This window comes from Silene latifolia, chromosome 11 (genome assembly GCF_048544455.1).
Source record: "Silene latifolia isolate original U9 population chromosome 11, ASM4854445v1, whole genome shotgun sequence".
In the NCBI taxonomy this organism is placed as follows: domain Eukaryota; kingdom Viridiplantae; phylum Streptophyta; class Magnoliopsida; order Caryophyllales; family Caryophyllaceae; genus Silene; species Silene latifolia.
The window spans coordinates 157,193,246-157,206,082 of NC_133536.1; the positions used below are offsets into that span (position 1 = coordinate 157,193,246).

The following is a 12,837-nucleotide window of genomic DNA, read 5'->3' on the forward strand; positions in this document are numbered from 1 at the left end:
CGTCTTAGCCATTATTATTTAATCCGTATTAAATAATCATCTCAACATCGCGTTTGACTAATTATTAGTCAATGACTCCGACTAACTGCTTAGTCAACTTTGGCATCAACATGACTGTATTTTCATACCGTCACATCTCTCAAACGTATCCTATAGGTGTGACTTTTAGGGACCAGTTGATCACCGCCATCTGTATGACAATAACGTCAAACTTATCTAGCAAGCCAACCGTTATTGATAAACGTGGACCAACTGATAATAATACAAAAGTATACCCTTCGATCCTTTTAGAGATTTATAAGTCCTTGCACTAACTGTGGAGGACACCAGCCCCAACAAGCTCCCACTAGTCCGTACAAGTGTACGTGCAATGACGTTATCCGCACTCACTGGAGGACACAAGCTCCAACAAACTCCCACTTGTCCGTACAAGTGTATGTGCGATAACCGATTCTCATATTCATTTAAAATTTCTCCCACTCAATGTAAAACAATTTGCAGATCCGGATCCGCAAAGGTCGTATTTTACAATCGATCTGTATCAAGAGTGGTTTCCCCGACTAGAGAGTAACTCAACTGATAAAACGAATTCGTATTCGAGCATGGCCATGCATTTCGATTCTGACTCCTCGAGTGGCCCTGAGAAATATCGAGTACCTGATAAAGGCTGAATATTTCCTTCAACTCGACTCCTTCCGAACTAAGCACAGCATGAAATGACCCAGAAAAAATCTACTTGGCCCCCTGTTACGGATGACCGTGAGAAAGAAACCAAAGTCACCCAAAATCTGCCTTAATCTCAAGAGACAGTCGATAGTCTAAAGAATCGACTCTTAGGATCACCATGGAGGTCCTATCCACGACCTGGCACCGAATGTTATAAAACATTTAGGACTCCACGTCGATGTCACAATTGTGTCCTACGAGATATCCGTATAAATCGCCTCTGTGATTGGTCAGTGATGTAGGGATTTGCCGTCACTTCCCAATCAAAAACAAATTTATAAAACCCAATTAAAAGTAGTATTTAGTCGGGTGTCGAACACAAAGATGGCGGGGGTTAGATACTTGGTTTGTTTAAGTCTTTAGTTTAGTCAAACAAAATAAGATGTTGATTTATCTAAAACTAAGATGCAAACAAGTTAAATTAAATTAAATGGGATTGTATTCAATTGATGGAAGAACTAGAGTCTTCGGGTTCACTTGGGTAGGAGGGTATAAAACAAGATCAAAACAAGACATGGGTGATGACAATGGTCAAGGAATTAAGACTAATTTCCTAGTCACCTCGAGTTCATTAACAAGTTCTCACTTAATTAATATGAACTCAATACTAACATGGCATATAGACCTTCCAATAGCATAAGCATCAAGACAAGCCAAACATGTCAAAGAAAGAGTCAAACTTTCGTTCAAACTATTCTACGAACACTTAATATGCATGAGAACAAGACCGATCGATCTACTAATCATAGCATAAAGACCATCCAATAGCTTAAGCGCCAAGACAAGTTAAACATGCCAATAAAAGACTTAAACTTTCGTTTAAGCATTTCATCGAGCACTTCATATGCATGAAAGTAATTACCAAGTAATCACCCAATTCCAAATGTTAATAACCCATTTTTACACCCATTAATGACCCAAGATCCCCCTAAACTCTAGATGAGACTACTCACTCATGTTCATGGATGAGAAATCACCAACAATTTCCAACAATAAACAAGTAAACATTGTAAACATGATAAAGACTAATACTTTTGATGAATAATAATTAAACAACATAAGAAATGTAAACAAATGAAAATAATGTAAACAAAAGATGAGAATTGTACCAACAAAGAGGAAAGTAGCAAGCTTGGATAATAATGGAAGAATGAATTTCTTCAAATCTTCAAAATACAACCCAAAATACTAATTGTAAACTATTGAGAATGAAGAACTTGCATAAACAAAGGAAGATTTAAACTAATAATTAAAGAAAGATTGCAACTTTTTATTGAATGAAAATAAGAGAGGAAATATTAGGGTTCTACAATTGTTGAGAAGAGGATGATAGACTAATACTAATTTTCTATCTAATGTCTAAGGGTAGTGTAATGTTTTTTGTGTAATGTGAGAGGAGACTTATATAACATCTTCTAATTACAATTTTAATTAGCTAATAATAATAATAATAATAATGATAATAATAATTCTAATACTAATAATAAACCTAGCACTAATAAAACCCCAAATCAACCGACATAGTAATACATTAGACAAACAAAACAAAAAACAAAAAGGGAAAAAGAGAAGAATGCGGGTGAACAAATCGCAGCACAAGGGTTCTTTGCCGGTCAACCGGCGGTCGGTGCGAGGTGCCGGCAGCGAGTACTTGAAGAAAAGGCGGAAATTCACTAGGTGTGTGTGGCTGCCGGTGGGGCGGCTGCCGGGGCACCGACATAGGAACACAAATTGATGCGATAATGTTGTCTGCGTTGTTGTATGCCGGTTGCCCGGCTGCCGGTGGCTATGGCCGGTAGCGAGTGCATGATTAATTGGACCAGAATGTTAAGGTATTCCCTGCCGGTTTGAGGGCGGCTGCCGGTTGACCGGTATAGGGCACATATGCGGTTTAAATTGAGCGTGAGAATGATGGTGTGGTCGGGTTTTCGGGCTTCAATTGTTGATAATGTTGCTGCTGCCGGTATGATGGTGGTTTGCAGGTGAGATGGTGGTAAAGGGTGGTTGTCATGGTGAAATGAAAGTGATAGGGAAGTGACGGGTTTAAGATGATGGAGACGAATGATGATGAAGGTGTGTGATGTGAATTTCGAGCTCGGGGTCCTTGTGCGACTTGTTGTCTTGTTGACAAGAAGTGGTGATGGTGGTTGTTAATGGAGAATTGATGAAAATGGTGAGTGATGAAAGGAGTGGAGATATGGCGGGTGATGAAGTGAAGTCAAGAAGAAGATGATTGATTGTTGTTGTCGGAGATTGACGAGTTCGAAAGGGTTTGAACGCGAGGAGAAGCGGTGAATTGTCGCAGTCGGTCGGAGGTGATGGAGACGATGAAGATGGTGCTACGGTTGTTGTTGATGTCGAAGTCTGCAGTGATTGTCGGGTTGGTGAATGATGCAGGGGAAGGTGAAAATGGTGAATGGTGGTATTGTTTGCAGGTCTGGTTTGATGATTACGGGTTTATAGTGATGAAGGTTTTGAATGATGAATGGTGAAATGAAGGTGATGAAGTGTACTGGTGATGAAACGAAATACAGGATGGAGGAGATACACTTTTGCATAATTGAAGGTCAAAGGTTGACCTTCATTCCCCTTTTCTTTTGTCTTGTAGCTAGCTTTGACCCGTCTTCATTTGTTTACCTCTTAATTTTTCGTCTTCATTCCTACAAAAATTGAAATAATAAAGTGCAGTGCCAAATTCTTCAATAATAACAATTATTCGCAATGATATTAATAATATTAATTATTTATAATTAAAAAGTAAAATGAGCTATTAATCATTTAACGCACACAAAATCGAGTCCGAATAAAGTATAAATGAGGGGTAAAAGCTACCAAAATACTACTTATCAAATCTCCCCACACTTAAACCTTACTCGTCCTCGAGTAAGCTCATTAAATTAAACTAAGACCCGTAATATAAAAAAAACTAGCTAAAATAATAATATCCGATGAAAGGCAATTAACGGGCCTCCTCCGTCCCTTCAACTCACACCGAAACACAATGAGGTATGCAATCCGATGCAAGGCAAGTGGGGGCTTGCGGAAAAATTTTGACACATCCAACATTTCAGCAAGAATCAAGATATAAGATGCATCATAAAAAGTCAAACCACTTTCCTCATCTAAGCGGCCGTTTTGTTTTGAAAGATTAAAGGTTTTGGTCGGGAGATACCGTCTCATAGTCTCAACGAGGTGCCAACTCCCTAAACGTGGCACAAGCAACCCAAATATGTTCACAAAAGCCAAAGAAACACATTCTAAGGCGGGAAAAGGGGAAGCAAGGCTAGTCCTCCAAGAATGACACGACACGCGCAAGATTCAACCAAAAGAGACCCATGGCTAAGGGGACTTAGACCATGGACAACCTCACGGATTTCACTCGTCACTCATTTAAAGACCGGGTGTTTTTGTACAAAAAGTAGCCAAACACTCTCCTACTACGACTCGTGAGAATGTGTCCGCAATCTAATGTGTAAAACAGTCCTATGTCCAAATGAGATGCAAAATGTAACAATGCGCAAGCCATGAAATAAGGGTTGTAATGGGGCTAAGGAGTAGGACGGAACGGGATTGGTGCAAGCACCGTTTGGATATGTGGAGTTCAAATCAAGAATTATCGACACATCACATCCCTTTCCTTATTGCAACACTTGAGACACGTCTATGCCCTAACATAGAATGGATCACCAAAACTATGCAAAAATTGCATAAACCCAACTCAAATTGGAAAAATTTGAAAGTACTCCTCTTATTTCAACAAATGGTAACGTCTACACCCTAACAAAAACCCGGTTTCCCAAGTTATGCAAAAATTGTGTAAACCCGACTCATTTTGGAAAAACATCAATTTGCCCCTTTATTTAGCAACGGCTCCTTCTACCCCCGTTTAATGATGAGGAGGGGTGTTGCTTGCCTTTTTCTTCTTTTAACACAAATATATACAAAACAACCAACTCTTTTTTTGAATTTTTCACAACTTTTTCACTTTTCTATTTTGTTTTTCATTTCTTTTTCAAAACCTCTTAATTATATACAATGCCAAATGCATACCAAGTTCCGACCCAAGTGGATATGTATACTATCCACCACTATGACCCAAAGCACCTCCTACAACACTACTACAAAACCGACCAATTCTTGATCAAGGAAGGGTGGTTATGGGATGTAGCTATTTTAGTGAGTTTCTCAAATGAATAGGTTGAGGCTCAAAGGGGGTGAATCAAAAAGGGAGATAATGGAAGGGACAAAACAAGACAATTTGGCTATGTGAGGTTCATATGCATGTGGAAACAAATTTTATTTCATAACTTGTGCACAAAAAAATGAAATGCAAATCATGGCCTAAGGACGGAATGACACACTTATGCGTCTAGACATAACACGTCTCGCAAGGAGACCTACTCACAATCCTAAGTGGGGGTCGGGTATGAATGCGCCGACCCTAGGAGGCTCTAATCCTCACATTTGAGTAGTTAGGTCGAGGTCTAGGTCTAGCCTACGGTCCTCTCGGTCTCACAAGGCGGCCAAAACTTGGTGGACATGCCCTTTTTCCCATATGCTAACCATGTGACACGGGTGCGAGCCATGGGGAGGGGGAAGGCACGGTCAAGACATAAATCATCATTGGGGTATCATAATCCCTCCCTAGACCACATTTTTTGAAAACATGTATTCACAAACTCAATGCAAACGCAAATTAAGCACAAACAAATATATACAAGACACAATGCATGCGGAAATTAAACAAACATGAATTGAAACGTGCAACAAGTTGGCTAATTCTAACAACACATCAACACCAACAATCCAAAGTTCCCCGAAAGAACATCCAAGGCACAAAAATCCCATCCTCCAACATATTATACAACAATATAAAAAGAGAGAGAATGCAAAAGGAGAAAGAGATAAGAACGAGTTTACCAAGCGGTCTTCTAGTCTCCTTTTTGCCTCAAATGGTCAACGTGCTATGCCAAAGGTTAGCCAAACATATATATACACAATGCAATATTTTTGTATTTTTCAGAAATTTTTCAATTTTAAGGCATTTTCTTGCTTTTTCTTAAATTTAAAAGTATATAAAGATATGAACAAATATGGACAATATTCACAAAGTGGATATTTCCCTCCCCACACTTGAAATTTACATTGTCCTCAATGGAACAAAGTATAGGGAGAGAATAGGAAAAATAAACAACATATTTTTGGTGGTTTTTGAATTTTTCGAAATTAAAGAACATATTTTTGGATTTTTTGAATATTTGAAAATAAATAACATGTTTTTGTATTTTTAAAATGATGGAATTTCCTCCCCACACTTATTTATTTACATATTTCCATGGAAATAAATGTGTGGAGGAAATTCGGAAATGAAATACATGTTTTTGGTGATTTTTGATTTTTTCAAATTTTTAGTGGTTTTCAAATAAGCATGCAATGCATGATCTAACCTATATGCAATATTGAAATACGATGCAAGCTATACTATATGAATGCAAAGAGAGCTAATTTAGATTAGCTCCTTATCGAATCATGTCACTAAATGCAAAATGCGGTAAAAACTTAATTAAAGAGGAGAAGAATATATACATTGCGGTGGTTCTTAAGTAACTCCACCAAACCTCTTCATTCAAAGACTTCATTCAACCGGGATCAATATCCCGAGATCCCACCAACCTTCCACCTTCAATACAAGGATCAACAACACATGAACCCTTGTTCTTCATCATCAAAGCATGCAACTTACTCATGGCATCTTGAACTTCTTGCCATTTTCGGTTCATTTCTTCTTCAAGCTTTTCCTTAGTCTCTTTGCCAACATTAGGGTCACATACCCTTTTTCCTTTCGATCTCTTCCTCCATCTTTTTGGCTTCTTCTTTTCAATTCCCGGGTTTGATTTTGGAGGGGCATTGGTGCTAGAATTGAACTCGGTTTCCCAAGTCTTGCCCATTTCCCCACACTTATCTTTAACATTCACTTCTTCTTCAAGGAACTTATCCGGTGGCTCATCATCAACTTTTGGCTCACAATCAATCAAGAATTCAATATTCTCATCTTCTTCATTCTCATGGAGTTCTAAAGTTTCCACGGCAAACATGCTTTGAACCACGGTTTTCTTTGAAGCATGTGGTAGCTTGAATTCAACTTTTTCCTTCCCAACTTTGAATGACAATTGTCCCTCTTTGACATTTATGACGGCTCCTCCCGTGGCCAAGAAAGGCCTACCAAGAATGACACGAGAGCGTCTTCCCATAGGGATGTCCAATACAACAAAATCGGTAGGAATTGAAAGCTTACCAACTTGAACCATGATATCCTTGAGAATCCCATTTGGAGATTTGATTGTTCCATCGGCAAGTTTTATTGTAATGGAAGTGTGGGTTAGGCTTGAAATATTCAACCTCTTCACAAGGGCAAGTGGTATGACACTCACACTTGCCCCTAAGTCACACAAAGCACTATCCACCTTTTGGTCACCAATGGTACATGGAATTGAGAAACTCCCGGGGTCATCAAGTTTGATGGGAATTTCTTTAGATTTGACCACATTGCACTTCTCACTTGAGGCATCAACCTCATGGCTACTAATGTCCACTCTTCTAGAAATGACTTCTTCTTGCTTGGCCAAAGAGTGTTCTTCCATCATGACCACCTCTTCTTCTTCCGGGCTCTTCTCAACTTCTACCATCACATTTGGTGATTTCACAATTTCTTCAAGCACAAATTCTTCACTCATAGTGGTTGGTGAAGTCATAATCATCTCTCCCTTACCCGGGTCAACTTCAACATCCAAGCTTGTACCATGAATTGTCATTATTTGCTCAAGCACATAGTCTTCTATGCTCTCTTTTTCGGGCTCACGGTCAACTTCTTGGAATGTTTCCATAGCCATGGAAAAGGGAGTAGTGTAAGATAACTCCTCTTGACTCGGCAAATCAAATGACTCTTCTCTTTCCTCTTCAACTCCAACCATGATAGCATTAACTTCCTTTGCCTTCATAGGGTCTCTTGGATTTTGCCCTTGTCTTAGAAACACACCCGGTGGTTTTTGAGAACTCATGAGAGCTTGGGAAGCCACCTTAGCTTCAAGACTCTTGATTTGTTGTTGGGTATTGCTTGCCAAATCCCCTATCAACTTCACCAAGTTGTCATATTTATCATCTCCCATGGTATTGCTTGCTTGGGGTGGTGGCTCTTGGTTGAAAGGTTGGTTGGAAATTGGAAGAGAAAAGTCATATCCTTGAACTCTAAAGTTGGAATTTTGGTTGTTCCCTTGGTACCCTTGATTGAACCCTTGGTTTTGACCTTGGTTGTACCTTTGATTATTGTTGTATCCTTGATTGAACCCATTGTTGTTGTTCCATTGATTGAATCCTTGGCCAAACCCTTGGTTAGCTTGGTTTCCTTGGTTTCCTTGGTAAAGTTTTGATTACCTTGGTTCCCTTGGTTACCCTTATAATCTTGATATGCTTGAGATTGGTTGGCAAAGTTTTGGTTGGATCCTTGGTTGTTGTTGAATGAGGGTCTAGGTGGACGGTTGGAAAAATTGTTAAATGCTTGGAAAGCATTCACTTCTTGCACATTGTTCCCATCAAAGTTGTTGTAATTGTTGGCATACAAGTCATATGTGTGACCACTTCCTCCACAAAGTTCACAACTTGAGACTTGAGCCACTTCCTCCATGGGTGCCCCATGTGAGGTTGCGGCTTGGTGCACTTGATTTTTTTGAAACTTCTCAAATTGTTTTGTGAGTAAGTCGAGCTTGGCATTTGTCTCGGAGTTGGAGGAGTTTTCCTTAGGAAACTTCCCATTCCTTCTTAGCATGTTTCCTCTAGAACCATAGTTTGCTTCCGAATCTACCATTTTCTTGATCAATGCCGTGCCCTCTTCATCACTCAAGTGATCAAATCCTCCCCCCGCGGAGGCATTTACCATCTCCTTAGTCCTCGGTAGCAAAGTTTGGAAGAATGTTTGAGTGATGTACCATTCCGGTATTCCATGGTGGGGGCAACTTGCTATCAAGTCTTGATAACGGTCCCAAGCTTCACCCAAAGACTCCCCATCCTCTTGTTGAAATGTATGAATCTCATTACGGAGCATCGCGGTCTTTGAGGAAGGGTAATATTTGGCCACGAATGCTTTAGCCAAGGCATCCCAAGTAGTGAAAGTATCCGGTGGGTGAATGTTCAACCATCGGTCCGCTTTGCCCGTTAATGAAAACGGAAACAACATCATTCTCAAGGTGTCCTCGGACACCCCATTCTTTTTCATCATTGAAACCTTCCTCTTAAACTTCCGGAGGTGAGCATGAGCATCCTCTTCCATATGCCCCCCGAACAAATCCTTCTCAATCAACCCGACTTGGGCGGGATGCATCTCAAAGTTGTTGGGAGCCAAGGCGCCAAAATTAATTGGGTCACAAGCATCATTGTGGTTAGGACGGTTATGGTCACGTAAAGCCATTGGTGGTAGATTTGGTATATGAGGGGGTGGTGTTTGAGGTGGAGTATTTGGGAGTTGGAAATTGTAGAAAAGGATTTTCTAGGAGGTTATCAATGGTGTTGTTTGGTTGTTGTTGTGTTGTGTTTTCAAAGAGAGGTTGGGTGGGTGAATTTGCTTGGTTTATGGTTGCTTGAGAAGAGGTTCTAACCCTTGCAATGGTCCTATTCCTTAAGGCTCTAAAAAGCCTTTCGGGATCGGAGTCAAAGAGCAAAGCTTGGTGGTTCCTCCTAGGCATACAACTTGTCAAACCGTAAGACTCCTAGTGCTTTTACACACTAGGGTAAGGCAAAAATCACACACACTCTACAAGAAGCACACAAACTACACAAACAAGCAAACAACAAATAAAGACCAAGCCTAAGACTCTAACTAACTAAGCATAACCTAACGCCATCCCCGGCAACGGCGCCATTTTGATGTAGGGATTTGCCGTCACTTCCCAATCAAAAACAAATTTATAAAACCCAATTAAAAGTAGTATTTAGTCGGGTGTCGAACACAAAGATGGCGGGGGTTAGATACTTGGTTTGTTTAAGTCTTTAGTTTAGTCAAACAAAATAAGATGTTGATTTATCTAAAACTAAGATGCAAACAAGTTAAATTAAATTAAATGGGATTGTATTCAATTGATGGAAGAACTAGAGTCTTCGGGTTCACTTGGGTAGGAGGGTATAAAACAAGATCAAAACAAGACATGGGTGATGACAATGGTCAAGGAATTAAGACTAATTTCCTAGTCACCTCGAGTTCATTAACAAGTTCTCACTTAATTAATATGAACTCAATACTAACATGGCATATAGACCTTCCAATAGCATAAGCATCAAGACAAGCCAAACATGTCAAAGAAAGAGTCAAACTTTCGTTCAAACTATTCTACGAACACTTAATATGCATGAGAACAAGACCGATCGATCTACTAATCATAGCATAAAGACCATCCAATAGCTTAAGCGCCAAGACAAGTTAAACATGCCAATAAAAGACTTAAACTTTCGTTTAAGCATTTCATCGAGCACTTCATATGCATGAAAGTAATTACCAAGTAATCACCCAATTCCAAATGTTAATAACCCATTTTTACACCCATTAATGACCCAAGATCCCCCTAAACTCTAGATGAGACTACTCACTCATGTTCATGGATGAGAAATCACCAACAATTTCCAACAATAAACAAGTAAACATTGTAAACATGATAAAGACTAATACTTTTGATGAATAATAATTAAACAACATAAGAAATGTAAACAAATGAAAATAATGTAAACAAAAGATGAGAATTGTACCAACAAAGAGGAAAGTAGCAAGCTTGGATAATAATGGAAGAATGAATTTCTTCAAATCTTCAAAATACAACCCAAAATACTAATTGTAAACTATTGAGAATGAAGAACTTGCATAAACAAAGGAAGATTTAAACTAATAATTAAAGAAAGATTGCAACTTTTTATTGAATGAAAATAAGAGAGGAAATATTAGGGTTCTACAATTGTTGAGAAGAGGATGATAGACTAATACTAATTTTCTATCTAATGTCTAAGGGTAGTGTAATGTTTTTTGTGTAATGTGAGAGGAGACTTATATAACATCTTCTAATTACAATTTTAATTAGCTAATAATAATAATAATAATAATGATAATAATAATTCTAATACTAATAATAAACCTAGCACTAATAAAACCCCAAATCAACCGACATAGTAATACATTAGACAAACAAAACAAAAAACAAAAAGGGAAAAAGAGAAGAATGCGGGTGAACAAATCGCAGCACAAGGGTTCTTTGCCGGTCAGCCGGCGGTCGGTGCGAGGTGCCGGCAGCGAGTACTTGAAGAAAAGGCGGAAATTCACTAGGTGTGTGTGGCTGCCGGTGGGGCGGCTGCCGGGGCACCGGCATAGGAACACAAATTGATGCGATAATGTTGTCTGCGTTGTTGTATGCCGGTTGCCCGGCTGCCGATGGCTATGGCCGGTAGCGAGTGCATGATTAATTGGACCAGAATGTTAAGGTATTCCCTGCCGGTTTGAGGGCGGCTGCCGGTTGACCGGTATAGGGCACATATGCGGTTTAAATTGAGCGTGAGAATGATGGTGTGGTCGGGTTTTCGGGCTTCAATTGTTGATAATGTTGCTGCTGCCGGTATGATGGTGGTTTGTAGGTGAGATGGTGGTAAAGGGTGGTTGTCATGGTGAAATGAAAGTGATAGGGAAGTGACGGGTTTAAGATGATGGAGACGAATGATGATGAAGGTGTGTGATGTGAATTTCGAGCTCGGGGTCCGTTCTTTGCGACTTGTTCTTGTTGACAAGAAGTGGTGATGGTGGTTGTTAATGGAGAATTGATGAAAATGGTGAGTGATGAAAGGAGTGGAGATATGGCGGGTGATGAAGTGAAGTCAAGAAGAAGATGATTGATTGTTGTTGTCGGAGATTGACGAGTTCGAAAGGGTTTGAACGCTGAGGAGAAGCAGGTGAATTGTCGCAGGTCAGGTCGGAGGTGATGGAGACGATGAAGATGGTGCTACAGTTGTTGTTGATGTCGAAGCTGCAGGTGATTGTCGGGTTGGTGAATGATGCAGGGGAAGGTGAAAATGGTGAATGGTGGTATTGTTTGCAGGTCTGGTTTGATGATGACGGGTTTATAGTGATGAAGGTTTTGAATGATGAATGGTGAAATGAAGGTGATGAAGTGTACTGGTGATGAAACGAAATACAGGATGGAGGAGATACACTTTTGCATAATTGAAGGTCAAAGGTTGACCTTCATTCCCCTTTTCTTTTGTCTTGTAGCTAGCTTTGACCCGTCTTCATTTGTTTACCTCTTAATTTTCCGTCTTCATTCCTACAAAAATTGAAATAATAAAGAGCAGTGCCAAATTCTTCAATAATAACAATTATTCGCAATGATATTAATAATATTAATTATTTATAATTAAAAAGTAAAATGAGCTATTAATCATTTAACGCACACAAAATCGAGTCCGAATAAAGTATAAATGAGGGGTAAAAGCTACCAAAATACTACTTATCAGTCAGTCAACCTTTTGACTTATGGCTCGTTGAACCCACCATCAACCAACGTCACAAAATAATTACCTTGAGTTATCAGCTCACGTGGGCAATTAAGGACCAAAAATATAATGTTTGTTCAGTTCACTTTGTGGTGTTCAAAATTGTCGTACAAAACCACATGAAAAACAAAATATATAAATATCAAAACGATGATGTCGTATAGAGTACATAAGAGAATGAATCTAATCCATAAAAGAGTACTACAACTTAGGAACACGTTTAATTCCCATGGAATTAACATGCCCTTCATGCTTATCTTGTCGTAATGGTTTAGTGAGAGGATCTGCTATGTTATCATCTGTAGCAATCTTTTCTATCACTACTTCCTTTTGCTCCACGTAATCTCGGATTAGATGAGCTTTCCGTTGTACATGTCTAGACTTGTTGCTAGACTTTGGCTCCTTAGCTTGGAAGATGGCACCTCTATTGTCGCAATAGATGGTGATCGGGTCATTCGAACTAGGCACTACAGATAGTCCTTGTAAGAATTGACGCATCCATATCGCTTCCTTTGCAGCTTCAGACGCGGCATAGTA

General features: G+C 39.4%; 1 non-coding gene across 1 annotated transcript; it reads left to right on the top strand.

The window, feature by feature from the left end:
• Positions 1–8,717: 8,717 nt before the first annotated feature.
• LOC141615696 (small nucleolar RNA R71) lies at positions 8,718–8,824 on the top strand. Its single transcript, XR_012530101.1, has one exon. It is a non-coding gene; the product is annotated as a small nucleolar RNA R71 (small nucleolar RNA).
• The last annotated feature ends 4,013 nt before the right edge of the window (positions 8,825–12,837 follow it).